General features: G+C 35.7%; 1 protein-coding gene across 6 annotated transcripts in view; it reads right to left on the bottom strand.

Moving 5' to 3' along the window:
* The window catches only part of SLCO1A2 (solute carrier organic anion transporter family member 1A2), a 125,974-nt gene that overhangs the window by 67,893 nt on the left and 32,117 nt on the right, over positions 1-25,964 (bottom strand). The gene's annotated exons all lie outside the window — the stretch shown is intronic.

Below are 25,964 nucleotides of genomic sequence, written 5' to 3'. Positions count from 1 at the left end.
AAGAACACTTAGTATATAAAGTTTTCCCCCTGGGGACCTGCCTTAATGGCCAAGACATCTTCAATGGAAAGAATTTTATTTTACAATCATAGATTACTGGGCTCTAAATAATTCCTTTGAATTCTGCTTGGAAACACACCATTGTCTGAGCACATCTCTCTTTTGTAGTGCCTATTATCAATTCCAGTTAGCAACAACCAGCTCATGCTATCATTTCTGCCACAAAAACCTCCTTGCCTGTGCCACAAGTTCATTAGGTACTTTTTTTCATTTTCTAGGCTGTTGCAGGCAAACTGACCAAATGGTTTACCACCATGTAACATGAGTCACCATTTTCCTAAATCATATTATAGGTTTTTGCCATCTGATTCGAAAACCAGTGACGCATACTTCATGTTTTTGTTACAGAAGAACCCTATTTCTAGTACCAATTTCTGTATGTATACAGTGTTGTGCAATAATGCCACATAACAACCTCAAAAACCTCAGTGGCATCAAAACAAGAAGTATTTTCACATTTATAGCTCTGTTGTTTGGCTGTGGGTTGGACATAGGCGGTACTTAGCTGAGACAGGCTGGAGCCTAGGCTTCTGTCATGGTTTATTTCTATTCCACATATTTTCACTTAGAAATACAGGTTACCTGAAGCATATTCTTCTTTTATTTATTTGTTTATTTTTTTTTTAAATTTACATCCAAACTAGTTAGCATATAGTGCAACAATGATTTCAAGAGTGGATTCCTTAATGCCTCTTACCCATTTAGCCCATCCCCCTTCCCACAACACCTCCTGTAACCCTATTGTTTGTTCTCCATATTTAAGAGTCTCTTGTGTTTTGTTCCCCTCCCTGTTTCTTTATTATTTTTGTTTCCCTTCCCTTATGTTCATCTGTTTTGTATCATAATGTTCTCATATGAGTGAAGTCGTATGACATTTGTCTTTCTCTGACTGACTAAATTCACTTAGCATAATACCCTCCAGTTCCATCCATGTAGTTGCAAATGGCAAGATTTCATTCTTTTTGATTTCTGAGTAATACTCCATTGTGTGTGTGTGTGTGTGTGTGTGTGTGTGTGTGTGTGTGTGTGTATCACATCTTATTTTTCCATCCAGCCATCGATGGACATTTGGGCTCTTTCCATATTGGGGTGCATGTGTCCCTTTGAAACAGCATAACTATATCCCTTGGATAAATACCTAGTAGTGCAATTGCTGGGTCATAGGGCAGTTTTATTTTTAAGCATATTCTTCTCACATTAGATGACAAGAGTGCAAGTGAAGCAAGCAGAAGATGCTATTGCAGAGTTCCTTAGTGCTTTGTGCTAAACCTACACAGTATACTCTGCTTGTATTCTGTGCCAAATGGCCAGAGCATGCCAAATGGCCAAGTCAGTGATGGGGGTCAGGGATCAGAGTATATTCACCCATAGCCAGAGGATCTGAAAAGTCATATGGCCCTAACTGTCAGATCCATATTCGTTTCTATACTCACCCTATGCTCCAGCTATCTGTATCTGCTACTTACTTTTTCAAACTCACCTACCACTATGTTCTTCCATCTTAATAGAAATTTTTTCTGCTTTCTCTGCCAATTCCTCTTATTCTTCAAGGTCTAACTCCAAAAGTACCATTCTTTGAAGTCTCCCCCATCCCATCTTCATCAATATTTACTTTCATACAATTTTTTTTGTTTTTCACTGAATCAGTTTCTGCATTATAAAATACATAGGTATGTGTATCTCCAGGCAGATTACAATCTCTTTAAAGGAAGATACAACATTTTACTCATAAAAAAGAGCTTCTTGTACAAAAAGCCTTCCCAGACTATGTGTCACTTATTTAGTGAACAGGTTAAAGGTGTAGTAAGATGCTAATAGCCCAGCCAAAAGAGGGCCATTCTGGGCCTGGAACAGCCAGAGTCCCTAAGACTGTCACCTCTAGCTGGGAGCAGCCACTTTTGTTTGTACCGATATACAATACAAATAGTTATTTTTTATGTGTGCTATAGAAAAAGCTCTAAAGCACCTAGACAAGTGTTGCTCTGTTAATAAATAGTTCATAAATACTCACTGAATAACAAACTGTAAATCCTTTCTATAAATTAAATAGCACTTTAAAATCATGTATTTTGAAACAAACATTCTAAGTTCAAAATACTACAGATCAGTGTGAATCACACATTTTCTTGGAGCTTAAGATGCATAAATTAAATAAGCTGTCATGGGATTTCTTAAATATGATGTTAATACACATAACAAATATGATTGTGCAATTTATAGAAAAAGTACATGCTTGAATACCATTTAGAAAGGCGCTATTAACTAAGTATTTTTCTTTATTAAATATTTTGAAGTCAACCAATAGGAATAAGTCAGATAATAATAAATAGAATTTGCCTAAGAAAAATTGTTCAGCACAATTTTCTGGTTAGGAGAGAATTATATTTCCTTGGGGCTAATGAAAACATGCCAAGGTGAGTTACGATATAAACTAATTTCTGTGTGTCCATTTTGTCTATATCTGAATGTTGGCTGATCTGATTTTCCCTCCTACAAGGCCAGAAATCTGAAAATATGATACAAGCTAAAGAATGGGCTGTCTCATATCTTATGTCTGAAACTATGGAGCTGTCTCTTACTTAGTATTGCACCTACATCTTACTTGTATTCGTGCCACTCATACCAATGCAGATGAGATAGATAAAAATATGAGGCACTTCTCTTAGTTTAGAGATCTGCCACCATGGTAGAGGAGACTGTTAAAAAGATTTATAGGTAAAGCTTTATTTAATCCCATCTGTTTCCCTTCTAACTAGTCCTTGAATCAATTCCATTTTATTTCCTTTGCCACCACCTTTGTCCAATTTGCCATCTTGTCTAATGTTCTCTATGCTAGCATTTTTATTTATTAAGGGAAACAATTATTTCTCCTTTACTTGATTATATAGCTCTCCCCATCCTGCTTTGTACAGATTTGGTTAGTAAACATATATACCCATACAGAACACTCTTCTAGATGCATGTAGCTTTAGAAAATGCAGTTTCTATCTACATGAGGCCTATGGCTTATTAAATAAAATATCTATAGAAGTAACTATAATGTAAAGTTATGTCATGCCAATGCATAGACTAAGGAACAAGAATGTAAGTTCTGGAGCCAGACTGATTTCAATCCTGACTCACAACTGTCTAGCTACATGACCTTGGAAAAATTATCCAACTTATTTCCTCATCAACGAAATGTACTCAGTAAGAGTACCTACCTTGAAGGTTTGTTTTGAGAATCAAATGAGTTACTATGTGCAGAGATCCAAGCATCATTCCTGGATTGCAAAAAGTACTAAATAAATATTAGTTACTATTATTACTGGAGAAAAAGATCACTTTCAACTTAGGGAATCACAGAAAGTTTCATGATTTAGGCAGCACTCAAACTGAACTTGAAAGGTAGAGGTTAGGCATTCTTGACAGGAAAGTGAAAAAGCAAGTCTGTCATGAGATAAGCAGGCTCCTTCAAGAAGCTCTTCATTCCCAGAAAATGGGGTAAATATCTTAATGTGGGCAACTGGTAATTAGACTATATGATCTATGATTGCTTCTTTTCTGGCTCCTTCCCTCTTCTGCTATTTCTACCAGGATGATGATTTCTCTGTGTGTAAAAAGACAAGGATGGATTAGATGATTATATTAATTTCCTGAATAGGAAACCAAATTCATTATGAGATTACTTGAAAGTCATGTACTAGATATTTGCAGGGGAGAGCCATCACTTGCCTGGCTCCCAAAGCGGTCCCTTACCTACAGGCCTTTAGTTTCTCCCCAACACTGTCTTCCTAAGGCCCCAACACACATGTACATGTGCACACACATACACGCATATCCACGCACACATCTTATTTTGCATCTATACACAGGTAGATAAATGTACATTCTAATGTGAACACCTAGAGGTAATGACTCCAGTTTTGTCTCTATTAACTGAAAGTAATGACTGGTTTCAAACCAAACAGAAGAAAAAAGTAGCCCTGTAGTCTGCTGTTACAGGCATGTTTTTTTAAGTAGGAAGAACCATAAAGAACTTCATGCAAACCAGGTGTAGCTAACCTTATTGGGTATGAAGGAGAAAGTAGAGCTGATGAAAGTCTGGTCTGTATCCCCAAAAAGAAGTGAATAAGTCAGGCACAAAACCCATTGCTTAACACTAGAGGAAGCTGAATAAAAATACTTTGGAAAAGTCACTTAGGACATATTCACGCTAGCTGTCTGCATTTTAAGTTAGGAGATTCTTGCCAACTTTGTTGTTTATTTGAAACTACATGGAATGGACATCAGTATCCCAAGCGGTCAAAGTATTAGCTCCAGTTAGCCAACCAAATTTTTAAGCAGACCCCTTAATGATATCATTTAGGATAGATACATGTATTAAAATATGACGTGGAATACATTTGAGTTTATCTGGATCATCTGAATTGCTTGCAAATTTAGCTATGTTACACAAAGAGATTTGATTAATATAACTGAAAGAAAGAAATGTGATGTAAGTTGACTGTAGCTCAAAGACTTCATTTTCCTAAAGTTTTTCGCAAAAAGGTCATCAGTTATGATTCATCAATCACTGGCTAATGAAACCAGATAATATTTTACTTTCATTACTCACCAGGCCATGATTCTGAGTTTGTGGAAATGTGACTGTCTTCAAATTCATCATATAATGGCAAAAACATTCTTGGTTAGCAGAATAGCTAATATATGTAACTTACTAATGTATCTTTTGTTTAAAATATCATTGGACCTACCAATATAGAAAATTTTTAATTAAGCATCTTTTGGTGGTCGGTTAACTCTTTTCTTTGGACTGGGCCAGAATAAATGGTTGTCTCTATGATGGGATTTTAAGTAAACTAATTCCAAAATATTACTCTCAAAAGGTTAAAAATTTCCTATATTCCTTTATAAGATATTACAGTTTCTGTTAAAAATGTAGTTCCATGAATAAAAGAGACTCAGCAAATATGTGTAGATTGGATAATAGTATATTAGCCACTATCAGGTTCCCTTATGCACAGTGAAATATTTGGTCAGTAGATACAGCTAATCACTTATGAAGTTGTACCTCATGCCTCCAGTTAAGCTAAAACACCTATATATACTGTAAAAAAATCCACACACATGTGCCACATACCAATGTGATATACACCTGTCATCTTGAAAATCAAATTGTCATTGTCATTTATTTTTCCTTCCTTAGTCTGTATGAGAGATGACAGGCTACATCAAGGACTGAGGTCTTTTTTTTTTAATTTTTTAATCTTTATTTATTTATTTTTTTTTTTTCAACATTTTTTATTTTTATTTTTGGGACAGAGAGAGACAGAGCATGAACGGGGGAGGGGCAGAGAGAGAGGGAGACACAGAATCAGAAACAGGCTCCAGGCTCCGAGCCATCGGCCCAGAGCCTGACGCGGGGCTCGAACTCACGGACCGCGAGATCGTGACCTGGCTGAAGTCGGACGCTTAACCGACTGCGCCACCCAGGCGCCCCAATCTTTATTTATTTTTGAGAGAGACACAGTGTGTGAGCAGGGAAGGAACAGAGAGACATGCACACACAGAATGCGAAGCAGTCTCCAGGCTCCGAGCTGTCAGCACAGAGCCCGATGTGGAGCTCGAACTCACTGAGCTGTGAGATCATGATCTGAGCCAAAGTCGGATGCTCAACTGACTGAGCCACCCAGGTGCCCCAAGGACTAACTTCTATGGAAAAATATTTTTCTTTTTTTTTTTGTTTATTTTATTTTATTTTATTTTCAATATATGAAATTTATTGTCAAAATGGTTTCCATATAGCAAAATATTTTTCAGTCCCTTTTGCTCTTCTCCCTTTCCCTTAACTCTTCAGACATGTCCCTCAGGTGCCTCATTTTGCTACTTTCCAATGTGATGCCAGCTAACTAAAGACACCATTCTCACTAAGAGGTAACATCCTCTTCTGCTGCCTCTTAATTTTGAATTTACTATGCTCCTCCCAGGCAGGTGCATATTTTAATGGGCCTTTTGTTAAAGTTTTTCATTAAAAAGACTGGCTCGAATGTTGGGAATTTTAGCACACAAGAAGCCAAAGAGGCAAATGAATATTTGATAGGAAAACCCTTTAAGATCCTTCATATTATACTGTAATTTATCTGATGAATGTAGCAGAAAATTATATTCATGAGAGAAAGATGAAAGAAAATGAACATATTAATTAAAGTCCCACTCTATGCACAATAATGCATTTGGCTCATCAAGTTATAAACAATTTTCTTTTTTTAATTGTTTTTAATGTTTATTCATTTTTGAGAGACAAAGACAGAACATGAGTGGAGGAGGAGCAGGGAGAGAGGGAGACACAGGATCCAACGCAGGCTCCAGTTTCTGAGCTGTCAGCACAGAGCTCGACACAGGACTGGACTTGAACTCCTGGGCCATGAGATCATGACCTGAGCTGAAGTCAGATGCTTGACCTACTGATCCACCCAGGTGCCCCACAATTTTCTTTTTTAAAGGTAAGGTAGCAGTCTGAGGTTTTAGATTTAGAGTAAGTTTTTCTGTACACTGAATTCAGATGTTAGTAAACCCCAGCCCTTTTCTCTTTAATAACGAACTGTAGTACTGTTTGTCCTTTTTCTTGGTAAGATCAGTGTTGATAATAAAGGTTCTTTCTTCAAAATCCCTAGCTCAAATGAACAGAATGATTTTTCGAATCCATGTTTTGTAAATACAGAACAATTAATCTATAGGAGACAGTAGATGGTAGTTAAATACACACACAAAACTAAACTATAACAATACCTTCAAAGAAGCAGATTAATATTCAATCTTCAGTTACTTGTTGCTTTGCTTTGATTTTGATCTGTTTTTGTTTTATGTTTGATTTTGTTAAGCACAGTTGCAGAATTTTCTAAGACTTTTTATAGTCCAAATTTAATTCATTCTTTACCTAAGCTCAGATAATCAAGGTATGTGGAAGTCTAAATGTATGTGCATATTCATATAGACTCTACCTGCTCCTTGCACTAGAAAAACTAAATTATTGTAAATCTGTGGATCAATGCTTATCATATGAGCATAGCAGTCTAGAGACTGAGAATAGACTATTCTAAAAGTTTAGAACCAGAGAAAGAATAACAGATTTATCTGCAAGCAAGCCCCATACTATCTTTTTTTTTTTCCTTTGGCACAAACAATAATAACTATGTTTGTTAATTTTAGGTGAATGGGTAATCCTAAAAAATTTAGGTTCACTATCAATTTGTGGAAATGGATTTATAGTATAATGTTATGAATTGTAATTGATTTTAAATTGGTTTTTGCCACGTCATCACTGAAGCCAAGTAGTCAAAACTGAACCAAAGGTGTAAAACTGAAATGCATTTTTCCATTCCAAGTCATGAAAGACAATCACAAATTATGTGTTTTTTTTAAGCAAATGAACTGATAATAGAATTAAATCTGACATCAGTTACAAAGTCAGTTTACCAAATGACAAAGTTTCCAAATTTACCAAATTTGCAAACTTATAAAAACTTGTCATGGGGCGCCTGGGTGGCGCAGTCGGTTAAGCGTCCGACTTCAGCCAGGTCACGATCTCGCGGTCCGTGAGTTCGAGCCCCGCGTCAGGCTCTGGGCTGATGGCTCGGAGCCTGGAGCCTGTTTCCGATTCTGTGTCTCCCTCTCTCTCTGCCCCTCCCCCGTTCATGCTGTGTCTCTCTCTGTCCAAAAATAAATAAAAAAAAAACGTTGAAAAAAAAAAAATTTTAAAAACTTGTCATAAGGCATATTGTTTTTAAACATACATATATTTTCATTAAATACATTTTATTATTTTTTTTCAATATATGAAGTGTATTGTCAAATTGGTTTCCATACAACACCCAGTGCTCATCCCAAAAGGTGCCCTCCTCAATACCCATCACCCACCCTCTCCTCCCTCCCACGCCCCAACAACCTTCAGTTTGTTCTCAGTTTTTAAGAGTCTCTTATGCTTTGGCTCTCTTCCACTCTAACCTCTTTTTTTTTTTTCTTCCCCTCCCCCAAGGGTTTCTGTTAAGTTTCTCATGATCCACATAAGAGTGAAACCATATGGTATCTGTCTTTCTCTGTATAAATACATTTTAAAGAATATTCAATCTGTCAAAAGCTGAGTCCTAGGCTTATTTGGTCTTAATTATTTTCTAATAAATGTATAGAATATATTAAATATATTAAAATTTAATATGTTCTAAAATATAAGTATATTAATTAAATACAGCCTAATAAGATGGTATTATAAGCATGATACATATGAATAAATTCATTGAATAGTAATATTTGTGATAAATATATTCATGAAGAATACAATTAGGAAGAATGCATTTATGAAGAATGTATTCATATAACATATTCTTCAATAGGTTCTTGACTATATTCAAGAAAAAAATAATCATATTCACTTTATATAACCAATAAATTATGTTTATAGGAAACCATACAAAAAAACATTTAATGTGCTCATAGAGATTAATCCTTAAAACAATATTTTTGGTAAACTAGTAAATTTAAAGTCTGTTCCATTAATGGCTTTCAATGCCTTGATCTTTGAAGAATTCACCTACTTCCATAAAATTGTGGTGAAAAGGTAGTATGTGTTAAAGAGCAGTCAAACACAGAAACATGTTTTTTGAGCACAGGATGTAGATCAAAAATGGGTTATTGTGTTCGAAAGAATTTGCCTTTTTGTATGTACAGTCAATCAAACTAAAACTGCTAACTATGTGATTTTATACTGAGAAGATATATCCCCAAAAGAAAACATATATGGAACAATAACTATCTTTTATCCCTGCTTTAGCGGAAGCCACGGGCATAGCCATCTTTCCAGTAGTGATAAATATCTCGTTTTAGATTCCAGAGCAATTTCTCTTTGACTGAATTTTGGCCTGTTGTGTGACCCAACCTCCAATATCATCAGATGTTGTATATACTGAATTTGCATACTTCCTTATGAAAGAAACACCCACATTTTCCAATGTACCTCATTTGGACACAAGATGAGCTAGCTAGCAAGCCATACAAATGACATTGTGCCATTAACAATAGGTCCAGTGTGTTTTGCAGTAATTGCCCAATGTAAATCCCCTTGTGTAAGGTAGAGCATTTCCTTCACTCCTTGTGGAAATCTCTTAGTAACATGACTGATCTCAAATTCAAACTTATTTCAAACTACAGTGGGGGGGGGGGGAGAAAGCTGCTATTTATAGACAGTCAAAACTGTGTTATTGAAAGATGAGGACTGTTTTAAGATACAGAGGAGTTGTCTTTCTTTTTGCTAACTTCATATGGAAAGAAATTGTTGAAAGTGAAACACCTTTGAAGATAACTTGCTTAAAATTCATTGTCAATGAGCCCAAATTGATCTATTTCCTCAAGTACAATTTATTCGGTGTACACAGAGTACAAAGTGGCACACTGGGCATTAGAGTTAAGCGGTAGCCTTGGTCCATTTCATCACCTTTTCTAACTCCATTTGCAGTAATTGTCTCTACTTCACAATTACCATGTATTATAGCTCATCAGGCATGCTTATTGTTTCATATGCCTAGGTCTCAACAATATTTAAGTTTCCCTGTGGCCTAGAACTATGGTTTTACCTTATTTTTACACCCATATTTCCTAGTTAGTGCTGAGTTTCAAATATGTACTGCATTCATACTGCCAGTCAGTACAATAATGTGGATTCAAGAGATCTCAACCAAATCAAATATGACTAAATGAATGGCTGGTCTCACTTTACTGGAACTGTTTTGACTGCTAGAGTAAGTAGGAATTTACATACATCATTCTCCTCATCTTTAGGCCCAGTGCTCATTGAGTCTTATATCAATCCACAAATGATCAAGCACATGACTCTTTTATCTCTTTACTTTATTATCAGTTCAACTCAGTCATTTATTATTATCACTTTTCTTGAGATAGTTGGTTACCATAAGAAAAATACTAAATTCCCACTTCATTCCATAGCCCAAAATAAATTCAAAAAAATAGTTCTGGAAGAAAATTTTTGCATTATTTATAGGTTATGATGGAAGAAAAGACCTTTCTAAATATAAAAGTAGAGGCAAAAATACTTATATTAAGTATTAAAAAGTTAAAATTTAGAGCAACAACAATAAATAAAGAAAATAAAGTCTATTCATAGCAAATAAGAATCTGGGAAACACTGAAATACATATGACAAATTTTAATAGCTTTATATTAATAATGCTTACCTATCAATAAGAAAGATATACCATCAACAGAAACATGGACAAAAAAATAAGAACATATTCACAAAAGAATAAATAGCAAGTAAATTACCATACATTTAAAATTATAAACTTTAACAACTTTTTCAATAAATCACCTATAATCAGTATCTTTATTTCTTGACCTCATTTCTCAACCACTGTGGCTTCCAGCCAAACTGTTGCACTAAAATCCTTCATCAGAACCCCTAGTGAGCTCACTGTTGCTAAATCCAACAAACATCTACCTTTTAGTCCTTCTTTTTCTTCACCTTTTAGCAATATTGGACACTGAGGACCATTCTCTTTTAAAAATATATATATTATCTTCCCTTGGCTTCATGATATCATGTTCCGTATGTATCACCTCTTACCTGTACCCTCACTGCATTTTGAGTCATTTATCAACCACCAGAGATCAAAGGCAGAAGACATTTTTATCACTTGAATTAATATTAATTTGATTCAGCCATTTATATTAATAGTGATGCTACCTTCCATAGCTTTCTTTCTCTATCTGCTCCTTCTTACTCTCCTTTGGATGCTCCTCTTCTACCCACTCCATAAATGCTGGAAATTTTGAAGACTCTGTTCTGTTATTATTCTTCCCTTCCTCATTTTACCCCTGTGGAGATTACTTATTCCTATTGCCTCCATTGCCATCTATAAAGACACAAACATCAGACTCTTCCAACAATTGCCTGCTAAACTACTCAACTTGGATATTTTGCAAACATTTCAAATTTATTGTTACCAAACTGTCTAAATCAGAAAATTTGGAGTCCTCCTAGATTATATTCTCTACCTCACTTCCACATTCAATGAATTGCTCAGTCTGTCAATTCTGCTTTATAAATATCTTCTGAATCCATCCACTTATCCCTGCTCTATAATGGACATCTGTTGTTTTGACTTTCTAGCACCCCTCCACTTCTTTTTGTTACCAGAAGTCCTCTATTGGATTTGTTTTTAACTCATTGAAAATATGAGTCTGTCCTTTTATAGATGATGCAGCAGTAATAGTTGCATTACTAGAGCCACCTGTGGCCTTGTTTGTAGCCATGTGGAAAAAACCAGTCTGAGACAATCAGTCTGAAAAGTAGAAAGTACAAAAAAAAAAAAAAAAGGAAAAAGATGGATAATGACAGCAAAGAGAATGGAAAAGAAAGGGAGAGGGAATGAGGAAGAGACTGTTGGAGTTTGGGGTTTCCATTGTTCCTAAGAACCAGGTGAAATTTTTACTTTAATGTTTTGTTAAAAGAGCCAAAAGTTCTCCCTTTTGCCTTAAGCTGGTTTAAGTTAGATTCCTATCACTTGTAACCAAAGAATTGTAATACAAGCTGCAAGTCACTCCTGTCCACATTGTTGCCTCCTACCTAATCTCCCCAAATGCACCCTTACTCTCCCCAAATGCACTCTTACTCTCCATTAGCAAAATGCAACTAGAATTATATTTTAAAAATGAAAAATCATATCCTTAAAATAAAGTCCTCAATCTTAATGTGGCTTCCAAGGCCTTTTTGTGATCTGACCTCTAAATACCTCTCACACTGTGTCTTGAATCGTTCGATTGGGGTCCATGTTCTAGCCACACTATATTTTCTTCACTTCCTCAAACATCAGTCAGTCTGAAAAGCACTTACTTCTGTGCTTCCCTGCATTTCCTTCACTTTCCAGCTGGGTCAACTTCTGCTCATCTGTAAGTGTATTCCAGGAGGCTGAGTCTAACACCTTGGCCTAAATTATAGCTCCGTTAGATATGTTCTTCGTCATCACGCCTTTAACTGCTACATGCTTAATATAAATTTAGAGTGACATCATATCATTTATACTTTTAAACCAGCTAAACTTTAAGTTCTATCAAAGTAAGAACCTGATCTGTCTTACCTCTGAATCATCTCCCCCACTTCGTACCATCACCCAATTCAGTGCCTGGAACACAATAGATGCCTATTAGTATTTGCTGAATTGAGACTGAATTTTAAAATACAAATGAGCTGCCATTTTTTACTCATCAAATTGTCAAAGTTTGCTTTATTATAATACTCAACATTGGCAAAGATCTTTCATGTACTGATGATGAAAGTACTGAAATGGCAACTGAGTAGAAGATATCAGGTATTTAAAACTGTAGTCTTTGACCTGACAATTTTATTTCTGGAAAGATTAAGAAAAAATTATGGACAAAATAATGTAGAAGGGAATATTTACCACAGCTTTGCTTCCATAAAATATTTTTAAATTACAGAAAAAAAGCCTGAATGTCCAACAATAGGGATTGTTTATTTTATGCATATGCAATAGAATAAAATGTGGCCACATTATTACAAGGTTATTATTGACATGGAAAAAGTATTCATAGCACTACTTGGCAATGAGAAAGAATGAAATATGGCCTTTTGTAGCAATGTGGATGGAACTGGAGAGTGTTATGTTAAGTGAAATAAGGCATACAGAGAAAGACAGATACCATATGTTTTCACTCTTATGTGGATCCTGAGAAACTTAAGACCACGCGGAAGGGGAAGGAAAAAAAAAAGTTAGAGAGGGAGGGAGCCAAACCATAAGAGACTCTTAAAAAGTGAGAATAAACTGAGGGTTGATGGGAGATGGGAGGGAGGGGAAAGTGGGTGATGGGCATTGAGGAGGGCACCTGTTGGAATGAGCACTGGATGTTTTATGGAAACCGATTTGACAATAAATTTCATATTAAAAAATAAATCATATGATCTACTGAGAAAAAAAAGTATTCATAGCATGTTCTTAAATAACAAAAGGCATGTTACAAAATGGTATGAAAGATATGATGTCACTTTAAGTCTACATGAAGATATATAGAGATTAAAAATCTATGTTGGGAGAATATTCATCAAAATATTATGTTTTATTGTATCTTGGAGGTTTGACTAAGTTGGTTTTTACTTTAATATTTTTGCTTATCTGTATTTTCTATGTTTTTTTAATGAAAATACTGGGTGATTTAAATTTTTTTCCTCACAAAATTGCTACCATATATTGAGTGTTTATAAACTTCTAGGCACTGTGGAAAATATTTCATATGCATTATCATTTACCACATAACCATAAAAGATTGCTTTTGTTATTCAGTATTATAAATGAGGAAATAGAGATTTAGAGATATTAACTTGTTTAAGGCCACACAACCTGGATTCCAATCCAATTTTGTCAGCCTCCAAAGCCTAACTTTTAATCATTACACTATAATAACAAGGTGCCTAAATGTGTACAAGACACTGTGCTAAGAGTCATTGGGTGAATAAGAAGTTAGCAATTAGTAGCTCTCACTTTCAAGCGGCTTAGCAGTCAATAAGTAAGACATGTAGACTACTGTACAACATGGGAAAATGTGTTTTATAACATGAGAGGTACAAACCTGGAGGTCAAAAAATTCAGGGGTGTTTTGGGAATAACAAGCACGTCATCTTGTTTTATTAGTGTGGTTTCTCAAAATGTGGCCTTCAGCCCATCTGCCACATATTTATCAGTTCATCTCAGGAGAAAAAAATCCCTACCAACTCAGGAGAATTCAAATGATTTCCATGAACATCATACATTTGGTATCTTGCATTTTTAAAAAAATGCCTTACAATACTTATAAACGTTACTAGCAATATAATACTGAAAGCTTGATTCTTGGTCAAGGGAATATAAGAAGTGTACCAACACCAGGCTATATTGTGTTCCCAAATACCTGAGGTCAGACAAATGCCGTGTAACCCACCAACATCTCCTGGGCCTTTGGGTCTTGGTTTGTACTGATTTGAAATTGGCCTTAGGAAGTTTTCTCCTAGGTTTCAAACACATCTTGGGACAAATTTGAAGGACAGATTGAGGTGGATTCAAAATACCTCCAAATACCTCTATTCTTATGGAAAATGTCAGGCTCCCGATTGCATCAGCCTCTTAGTCACTATCTTAAAAGCTCTGCTAGAATTTTGTTTTGTTTTGTTTTGTTTTGTTTTGTCTTGTTTGTACTAGATGACATTTTAATTTTATTTTTTACTGTGGTAAGGACACTTAACATGAGTCCTAACTTCTTAAATTTCTAAGTACACAATACAGTATTGTTAATTATAAGCACAATATTGTACAGCAGATCTCTAGAATTTATTCATCTTATATAACTGATACTTTATACCTCTTGAACAACAAATCCCTATTTCCCCCTTCCTTGCCCCTGCAACCACCATTCTACTCTGTATGAGTTTAACTATTTAGATACTAATATAAGTGGAAAATCATGCAGTGTTTCTGACATAGCATAATATCTTCCAGGTTCATCCATGTTGTCACATATAGACTAAGGCACCTTAATGGTTTTTAATGGCTCAAACTTCTTAGAACTTTGTCTAACTGATATCATCCACCCCTCCTGGTCTTTCTTCCCTTTGCATTTAAGGATAGCCTTTAAAAGGGAAGGTCTTCTGTTTTATTTCACAGACTGACAGGTTAGACTTGCACTTCACCAAAGCACTTCAGTCCAGACCTACACCAAGCCTACACCAGACCCACAGTTTATCCAGAGGTAAACTGAATTTATCTCTGGAAATGCAAAGAGAGGAAATACTAAGATGGGTGAATGGTAGCAATTAGATAAGATTCTAAGAAATTCAAGCCATTAAAAGCCTAGGGGGCTTTAGTGTGGTAGCTCCAATTCTATATTGTCAGTAAAATCTCAAAGAGTCCTACTCCATTTTCCCAGTAACTGGGTCACCACCCCCATTTCTCCACCTTCACCTGTTTCAGTAAGGTCATCTGACTGAGAGAATCTCTAAATTGAACATTTGGGGCCCCCTAGTAGGGGTGTTACTATGGCTGTGTTTAGATGTGTTCAACAACACAGTCATCATCATGAGACCTTCAAGTCTGCCTATGTATAATCACTCCTTTTTGCCTATCATCTGTTTATAGATAAAATTTTCTTGCTGTGAGCCTCTGAAACTGAACATATTTGTCCAGAATACATAGGTGTTGGCTCTTCCATCCACAGCCAAAGGTATAGTACAACAAATATCAATAGTCCATCTATGCTAAAACACACTGAAATAAAAACACTCTTTCCCTGTGCTGTACATATTTGGTTGGTTCACTGATTAATTAGCTGTTTCTAACTAATCTGTCTGGGGGTAGAAGGAGTATGGGTGAATGTAGGCAAAAATATCTGTGAGCTTGGCAATTTTGTCACCCAATGAATTTACACTTAAAGTGAAACCACTAATCTAATCTGTTTTTATTTAAAAAAAAATTTTGTTAATGTTTATTCATTTTTGAGAGACAGAAAGAGACAGAGCATGAGTGGGGGAGGGGCAGAGAGAGAGAGAGAGAGACACATAATCTGAATCAGGCTCCAGAGTCTGAGCTGTCAGCACAGAGCCTGACATGGGGCTCAAACTCATGAACTGCGAGATCATGATCTGAGCTGAAGTTGGTCGCTTAACCAACTGAGCCACTCAGGCGCCCCTAAACCACTAATCTTTAAAGCAATTTTTGGCATAAGTTATTAAACTTCTCAACAGTGGATATAAAATAGATAGATTTCAACTTAAATTTTATGTTACTCTGAGCAGTGCCATGACATAATCACAGGGTCTCTTCTTAAATTATTATAGGACCTGTGTAAATGAGCAAATCCTAATCAGAGTTCTTTTGACTATACACAGTATCACTTAAAACTCATCTTTGTGGGGCGCCTGGGTGGCTTGGTCAGTTAAGCATCTGACTTTGGGACTTTGGCTCAGGTCATGATCTCATGGCCCGTGAGGTTGAGCCCCGCGTCGGGCTCTGTGCTGACCTCTCAGAGCCTGCAGCCTGTTTCAGATTCTGTGTCTCCCTCTGTCTCTGCCCCTCCCCTGTCCATGCTCTGTCTCTCTTTGTCTCAAAAATAAATAAACGTTGAAAAAAAATTAAAAAAAAAACAAAACTCATCTTTGTAATTAGATCCAACCACAGCATTCATAACTAAAAGAAATTACTATTTGGAGCCAATTAATTTTGTTGCATATCTACTTAGGTTGGAAGTTACTTAGATCAAATTGCAATAAAACTCAAATATAAACAACAGAAAGTAATATTATTTATAAAAGGTTTCTAATATAAAACAAAACAAAAAAATATAAACAAGATTTAAAAGAGCTAATGAACAAGATTTAATCTTAAACAAGATTTAAAATCTTAAACAAGATTTAAAAGAGCTAACTAGAACCATGATAGACAGTAATAGACAGTAATATTGTATAGAGGGGAATAAAGGTTACTCCCAAGACTTCTACAACATGGAAGGTTTACAGCTTCTTTCCATACTTTTTGATTTGTGTTAAGGAAATATAAGAGCAAGAGCAGTCAGTGTTCAGTGGCTTTGGTAGGAGATAATATATGATTGCTCTAATGGGCCTATTATATTCTTTTTTGTTCTTCCTTTTTATTTAAGTCATATTTGAAAATCTCCTGCAGACAACTTGGCTCTTTCCCAGAGGTTTGGTCCAACCCCAGGTTCCATTGCTATCAGATCTAGTGGAGGTCAAAGCACAGGCCAAGCGACTGCAGGTCTGCTAGGATGTAAGGACACCCCTTTAGCATAGCTAAGGAGCATTTCTGATGAGTCAATAGAAAGAAGGTCAGGCTAATAATTATTCTCAAGTGGTCATTTTCTGCCATTTGACAGTTCAAATTTCCCAAATTTACCTTCCTTCAAACTCCAATCTTAGTTATAAGACTTAATTTCCTAAAAAAATTAATTTCCTAACTTATATATAATTGTTCCAACTGTGTGGCAGCTGTAGTGTGTGGAAATGGATGTTAGACTCTTTTTTCCATACCCTAACATGAATGTGAAAAGTTATATAATCTCTCAAAGCATTCAAATGATCTTCAGTAGAAGTTAATTATTTCCTACTTCACAGGGTTGTTTGAAGATCAGGTGAGATATTATACAGAAGATCCTAACACAATGCCTGACACAGAGCAGATTCTAGATAACCATACATTTTTAATGTCCACCTCCCTCTTCCCCATAAAACATTGCTTTCCAACTCTTTGAGAACACTATGCCAACAATTGTCTCTTTCTCTCCCCGCTCACCAAACTCCCCTTTCCTGATGGCTCCTGAAAGATCAATAAACATTTATTGAATGTGTAGTTAGCAAGTTGGCCAGGTATTTTTCCCATGTTATTTTAACCTAACCCTAACCTCTCCTGAAGCTATTGGTCTTTCTTTCTCCTCTTTATGATGAAAGCTCTTCAAAGAGGCTGTAGTGGAAGAATCCATATAAAAAGTATTGTCAGGGGAAGTATAAATGTCTGGGTGCTGTGCCCAAAATTTAGATGACATGTTCAAGTGCATATTTTCCACATACTATTTTCCCATCATAGTCTTAAAAGAATCCTTATCCTCAATATGTTGAGATCCACTGATAGACATCAGTAACATTTCAGGACTGTCACACTATTCCTTTATATCTGCTTCTCTCCTTACTATGAATTGAAATTTTCCTAGCTATAGCCATCAGTAAACTTTATTTTAATGTTTATTCGTTCATTTTGAGAGAGAGAGAGAAAGAGAGAGAGAGAGACAGCACGCACACGTGTGAGCAGGGGAAGGGCAGAGAGAGAATCCCAAGCAGGCTCTGTGCTGACAGCTCACAACTGTGAGATCATGACCTGAATCAAAATCAAGAGTCAGACACTAAACCGACTGAGCCACCCAGGTGCCCTGTCATCAGTGAATTTTTACTTGCCAGCTTGCAATTTCTATTTTTAGTCTTCATCCTACATAATGTATTTGTATCATGTGACATTCATCCCAAGCTTTCCTTCTTGGAACTTTCCCATCACTTCATTTTTGAAATTACTTTCATTTCCCAATAAGTCATGTTTGTGCACTCCTATTTCTTTCTCTGCTCCTACTCTTCAGTATGACTCCTAAATTTTGATGTGCCCCAAGATATTCTTTGTTTTAATTTATTCTTGTTGTACATCCTCTTTTTTCATTGTATAATTTATGTCCAAAAACATCCTACATTTCTAGGTTAGACCTATCCTGAAATCCAAATCCATATTTCAAGGCAATTTAAAAATAAATTGCACAAATACACTAAAGTTTTAAGTTTCATTGGTAATCAAAGAAATTCAAGTTATTATAAAAATATTGCGTTCTTTTACCATACAAGTGATGGGTAGTTTTTTTTTTTCTAAATAATATAACTGTGTTGAAAAATTTAAGGACGAACAGATACACTAATGCATTTCTAAAGATGAGCAGATTATTACAACCTTTATACAGAGGAATTTGGCTCTATAGCTCAGAATTCTTTGAAATATACCTACACAGTTCTGCTTCTATACTGTGAAGTTATACAAAAGGACCCTCCCACTAAAAGACAACTAGAACGAGGGTGCCTGGGTGGCTCAGTTGGTTGAGCGTCAGACACCTGACTTTGGCTCGGGTCATGATCTCACAGTTTCATGAGTTTGAGTCCCACATGGACTCTGCACGGACAGTATGAAGCATGCTTGAGATTCTCTTCCTTGATATTTCTCTCCCTTTCTCTCTCACAAAATAAATAAACTTAATAAAAAGGTAGCAAGAAATTGGATACATTAGGAGATAGATAGATAGATAGATAGATAGATGATAGATGATGGGTGATAGATATAGATGATATAGATACAGATAGGCATGGCTAAACTCATAAGAAGAAAAGGAAATCTCAAAGTAGGAGGGGTGAGACAATGAACTAAAATTTGAGCACAGCCACAAGTAAGTAAGTGAAAGAAAGTTGCCCTGGAAACAAATACTGATAAAAATCCTGAAATCATGAAGTCCTAACCTCAAGGTTGGAGAACTAATGTGAGTCTTCTATATAACTCTGGACCTTCCTTGGAGCTAAAGTGATCCCAAATACTGGCAAATTCTGATAGTGGCAGATGAAACCATAAATATCCTTTCTAAGGGAACATCCCACTATGGGCCCCTTGGATTCTTACAGATTGAATTTATTTATCCGTATTTTTAACTTATTTATTTATTTATTTATTTATTTATTTTTGAGAGAGAGAGAGAGACAGAGAGAATGAAGAAGGGGCACAAAGAGAGGGTGATCTGAAGAAGGCTATGTGCTGGGAGCCTGATGAGGGACTTCAACTCATGGAACCATGAGATTATGGACTGAGCTGAAGTTGAGCACAACCAACTGAGCCACCCAGGTGCCACCCCCTACAGATTGAATTTAAAAGCATATGATCTTATACATATAAATCAAGCCATTTTGACTGAAAGCTATCAGAAACAAAATACAGATTAAATTTCTAAGGAAATTCATATGCTGAAATTATCAGAAACACAACATTAAACATATATCAAATGATTAAAAACCTAAAGTTGGATTATTTTAAAATCAACCAAAAAAAGACTATTATAAATGAACAATAAATATTTAAAAGTAAAACAACTTAACCTTTGATATTAAAAACTCATTTAATGGGTACAGCATATCAGATAGAGATGAAAGAGACAATTCATGAACTGAAGAAGAGATTTCAGGATAATACTCAGAATTAGTATAAAAGACTCAGGAACCAGACTCAATTTGAATTCCGGCTCTATCACTAACTGGGTCTGTGACCTTAGGTATGTTACTATCCTCTTGTATTTCAGTTTTATGATATATTAAAAAATAGGGGTTTGTGTAAGGATGAAGTGCTTGGACCAAAGCTGATAATATTAAGCCTATAGAACAAATATTATTGATATGACAGAGGTAATTCCAAAATATCTATTATATCAAGAAACACATGGGCTTAACTTCCTTACCAAAAGGAGTTTTTCAGATAACTCACAAATGAAATCTCACCTTATGCTGTGTAAGAAACACACTAAATATAAAATTATTCAGAAAGATTAAAATAAAAGATGAGCAATGATATACACAGCATATGCAAAAAAGAAAAGAGAAAAAGAAAAAAACAAGAGTCTAACAAGGTAGACAAGAAAAAACAAGATAATGTCTAACAAGCTAGAATTCAGAACAAAAAGCATTAGAAAAAATACAGAAAGGTAGTTTAAAGGTACTAAACAGGACAATTCACAGAAAAATATGTGTGATACATTTCTGTGCACCCAGCAACAGTCAGGCAATTTCACACAGCAGAAAATTCAGGAGGTACAAAGATAAATCAGTAAAAACAATAAGTGGCCTTAATTCTCTTCCCAGTCTAAGACATAACAAGATGAAAAGCATTAAAAAAAGATTTAGAAGACTTGAATTACATTTTTAATAAATTACATGATATGCACATATATTGAAATTTGGTAACTGAAGTAGAAAAGTATGGCTTTAAAAACATGCTTTTGGAACCTTGACTAAAACTGATCATTTATTAGGTCACCAAGAAAAATTTATTAAAGTGTAAAGTAAAATCAATACAGAAAACATTGTTTGACCACAAAACAATAAAAAGATACTCCTCCACTGAAGTTTTAAAAACAAACCTGTATTCCATTGTGTATATAAACCACAATTTCTTTATCCATTCATCAGTTGATGGACATTTAGGCTCTTTCCATAATTTGGCTATTGTTGAGAGCGCTGCTATAAACATTGGGGTACAAGTGCCCCTATGCATCAGTACTCCTGTATCCCTTGGGTAAATTCCTAGCAGTGCTATTGCTGGGTCATAGGGTAGATCTATTTTTAATTTTTTGTGGAACCTCCACACTGTTTTCAGAGAGGCTGCACCAGTTTGCATTCCCACCAACAGTGCAAGAGGGTTCCCATTTCTCCACATCCTCGCCAGCATCTATAGTCTCCTGATTTGCTCATTTTAGCCACTCTGGCATGAGGTGGTATCTGAGTGAGAACAAACTGAGGGTTGATGGGGGTGGGAGGGAGGGGAGGATGGGTGATGGGTATTGAGGAGGGCACCTGTTGGGATGAGCACTGGGTGTTGTATGGAAACCAATTTGACAATAAATTTCATATTTAAAATTCATATTCAGAATTTCTAGAAAACAACTGTTATGGTTGAATTATGTTCCCTTCAAATTCATATGTTGAAGTCCTAACGGTACCCACGAATGCAACCACATTTGGAAATAGAGTCATTGCAGTTGTAATTAGTTAAGATGAGGTCAACTGGAGTAGTTTCATCCCCTAATCCAATATGTCTGGTGTCTTAATGAAAGAGGGGTAAATTGGATGCGTGCACGCACACACACACACACACATACACACACACACACAAATACCACATAGAAATGAATACAGAGATGGATGTGATGCTTCTTCAAGCCAACGAACACCAAAGACTGCCAGGCAATCACCAGAAGCTAGGGGAGAGGCATGGAACAGCCCTCAGAAGGAAGCAATCCTGCTCACATCTTGATCTCAGACTTCCAGCCTCCAGAACTATGAAACCATACATTTCTGTTTGTAAGTCACTCTGTTTGCAGTACTTTACTCAGCGGATTGAAAACATCACTGTTATTTTCTGTTCAGTCGCCCAAATCTCCAATTACACCATATTTCAGAGTTTAGTACCAAATAATGCTGTAATATCATTAAATAAATAAGTCAAGCATCAAAGTGAGTAAATTAAATTCTCCCTACAGCCTCTTCTAACTCAAAGATTTTTGTTCATTTGTGTGCTTATTTTGTTTTGATTTGGGGGGAACATAATAGGCCTTTCAAAAGCTCCTAATCTGTATTAGGATCTTAGAAGTCATTGAAAATACATTATTTTTAAAAATACTAAAATAGTATAGAAAGAACACATGTTCATTAAGATAACTTCTTGAGAAACTTTTAAAATATAAAGATGCAAACCTCGCATACTGAGCTCTCCACGGAAGCTTACAAATGAATTGAAGCTGTGAGGGAAAGGCATTGCTCACACTCCCCTAGACTTTGGTGGGGTGCAGTGGGCTCCTGTCTCTTTTCAAAATATTACTCACATTTTTTGAATCTGGTAAGAGGAGATGTGAAGAAAGTGTTGGAGAAGACATTATTCACTTTAGGGACTTAAATTTTTCTGTGCTACATTTTTAAAATGATTATAGATAGATTTATTTATTTATTTATTTATTTACTGAGGGAGAGAGAAAGAGAGGAGAGTATGTGCATGAGTGGGGGAAGGGTGGAGAGTGAGAATCCCAAGCAGGGTCCACGCTCCGTGCAGAGCCCAATATACAGCTCAATCTCATGACCGTGAGATCAATGGCCTCAGCCAAAATCAGGTTCAGACACTCAACCGACTGAGCCACCCAGGAGTCCCTCAGTGCTGCATTTTAAAGGATGGCAGGAAAGAATGGCTACATGTGGTGTGAAAACAATGGCAATTCTAGATTGCTTTCCAGCAAAGTGCTTCTGTGATTTTACAGAGGTGAAAGTATGTATGTTGGAAAAATTACCCACGTTGTTAATTTGTAGCTTTTTGCATAAAAAATAATCTTACTTAAACCCTCAGAGTGGAGTGGAATGAAAAAAACATTACTTGATGCAAAGTGGCATAGATTATAAACAAATTGTTTCACAGATTCTAAGGTGTACATATAGCATTATGAACAATAGCCAGACTATGGAGAGAGCCCAAATGTCCATTGACCAATGAATGGATAAAGAAAATGTGGATATAAAATGGAATATTACTCAGCCATCAAAAAGAATGAAATCTTGCTATTTGCAACAATGTGGATGGAGCTAAAATGTATTATGCTAAGTGAAATAAGTCACTCAGAGAAAGACAAATACCATATGATTTCACTCATGTGAATTTAAGAAACAAAACATGAACATATGGGAAGGGGGTGGGGGAGAAAAAGGGGAGAGAGGGAAACAAACCACAAGAGATTCTTATGACAGAGAACAAACTGAAGGTTGACGGAGGTAGCTGGGTGGGAGATGGGTTAGATGGGTAATGGGTATTAAGGAGGGCACTTGTGATGAGCACTGGGTGTTGTATGTAAGTGACAAATCACTGAATTCTACTCCTGAAACAAATACTGCACTGTAATGTTGGCTACCTAAAATTTAAATTTAAAAAAAAGAAGAGAAAATAAATAATGCCCTCATGATGATCCCTCAGCTATTTTTTTCTTAACCCATTGGGCTTAATATATAAAGCCATGATCTACCAAAATATTAAAAAACATAAAAATAAAAATAAAAACACATTTTCCCTCTGAAAATGTTTAGAACAATAATATTATTTCCACACCATTTGTGGCAATTCATTAAAACTTAAAAATAAGTTTGTAAACATTAATTTATCTTCTTAATTCTGGTATAGTTAACATACAGGGTTATATTAGTTTCAGATGTACAATACAGTGATTCAACAATTCTACGCATTGCTCAGTGCTCATTACGATAACTGTACTCTTTAATCCCCATCACATATTTCACTCATTCCCCAACCCCCACATCCCCTCTGGTAACTATTTGTTATCTATAGTTAAGAGTCTGTTTTTCTGTTCATTGCTTTCTATCTTTGTTCATTTGTTTGTTCCTTAAATTCCACATATGAGTGAAATCATATGGTATTTGTCTTTCTCTGACTGATTTATTTCACTTAGTAGTATACCCTCTAGATCCATCCATGTTGTTGCGAATGGCAACATTTCAATCTTTTTCTTTTTTTTTTTTTAGCTGAGTAATAGTCCATTGTGTATATATACTACAACTTCTTCATCCGCTCATCTATCAATGGACACTTGAATTGCTTCCATGTTTTGGCTATGTAAATAACGCTGCAATAATCATATGGGTGCATACATCTTTTTGAAATAGTGTTTTCGTATTCTTTGAGTAAATACCCAGCAGTGGAATTCCTGGATGGTATAGCAATTCCATTTTTAATTTTTTGAGGAATCTCCATACTGTTTTCCATAATTTTGCATAGTTTGCGTAGTTTGCATTCCCACCAAGACATTAGGGTTTCTTTTTCTACACATCCTCACCAGCACCTGTTGTTTCTTGTGTTTTTTATTTTAGCCATTCTGACAGGTGTAAGGTGATACCTCATTATGGTTTTTTCAACGTTTTTTTTTTTTGTTTTTTTTTTTTTTGTTTTTTTTTTATTTTTTTTGGGACAGAGAGAGACAGAGCATGAACGGGGGAGGGGCAGAGAGAGAGGGAGACACAGAATCGGAAACAGGCTCCAGGCTCCGAGCCATCAGCCCAGAGCCTGACGCGGGGCTCGAACTCACGGACCGCGAGATCGTGACCTGGCTGAAGTCGGACGCTCAACCGACTGCGCCACCCAGGCGCCCCAACCTCATTATGGTTTTGATTTGCATTTCCCTGATGATGAGTGATGTTGAGCATCTTTCATGTGTCTGTTTGACATCTGGATATCTTCTGTGGAGAAATGTCTGTTCATGCCTTCTGCCAATTTCTTAATTGAATTACTTGATGATTTTTTTTATATATTTTGGAAACTAAGCCCTTATCAGGTATACCATTTGCAAATATATTTCCCATTAAGTAAGTTGTCTTTTAGTTCTGTTCATTGTTACCTTTGCCATGCAGAACCTTTTTATTTTAATGTAGTCCCAAAAGTTTATTTTTGCTTTTGTTTCCCTTGCCTCAGGAGATATATCCAGAAAAATTTTGCTATGGCCAACATCAGAGAAATTACTGCTTGTACCGTCTTCTAGATTTTGTTTGGTTTCAGGTCTCACATTTAGGTATTTAATTCATTTGAGTTTATTTTTTGTGTACAGTGTAAGAAAGTGGTCCACTTTCATTCTTTTGCATGTAGCTGTCCAGTTTTCCCAGCACCATTTGTCAAAGAGACTTTTTCCCTATTGTATTTTCTTGTCTTGTTTATCAAAGATTAAATACCCATATAATTATGGATTTATTTCTGGTTTTTCTATTCTGTTCTCTTGATCTATGTATCCCTTTTTATCCCAGTACCAAACTGTTTTGATTATTACAGCTTTGTAATATATCTTGAAATCTGGATTTTGATACCTCCGGTTTGGTTCTTTTTCAAAATTGATTAGGCTATTTGGGGCCTTCTGTGGTTCCATACAAATTTTAGGATTATTTGTTTTAGTTCTGTGAAAAATGCCATTGATATTTTGTTAGGGATTACATTAAACTTGTAGGTTGTTTTATGTGGTATCAACATTTTAAAAATATTTGTTTTCCCAATCCATCAGCATGGAATATCTTTCTATTGCTCTGTGTCATCTTCGATTTCTTTCATCTATGTTTTATACTTTTCAGAGTACAGGTCTTTCACCTCTTTGGCTAAGTTTATCCTTAGGTATTTTATTCTTTGTGGTAAAGTTATAAATGGGATTGTTTTCTTACCTTCTTTTTCTGTTGCTTCATTATTAGTGTATAGAAATGCAATAGATTTCTGTATATTAATTTTGTATCCTGTGAATTTATAAAATCACTTATCGTGCTAGTATTTTTTGGTGAAGTCTTTAGGGTTTTCTATGTGTAGTATCATGTCATTGGCAAATACTGAGACTTTTTTTCCCTTACTTGTATGACTTTTATTTCTTTCTGTTATCTGATTGCTGTGGCTAGGGCTTCTAGTACTATGCTGAATAAGAGTGGTGAAAGTGGGCACCTTGTCTTGTTCCTGATATTAGGAAAGGAGCTGTCAGTTTTTCACCATTGAGTATGATGT

The sequence above is a fragment of the Neofelis nebulosa genome, chromosome 8, assembly GCF_028018385.1.
Source record: "Neofelis nebulosa isolate mNeoNeb1 chromosome 8, mNeoNeb1.pri, whole genome shotgun sequence".
NCBI lineage: Eukaryota > Metazoa > Chordata > Mammalia > Carnivora > Felidae > Neofelis > Neofelis nebulosa.
This window is presented reverse-complemented; position numbering and strand designations above follow the sequence as displayed.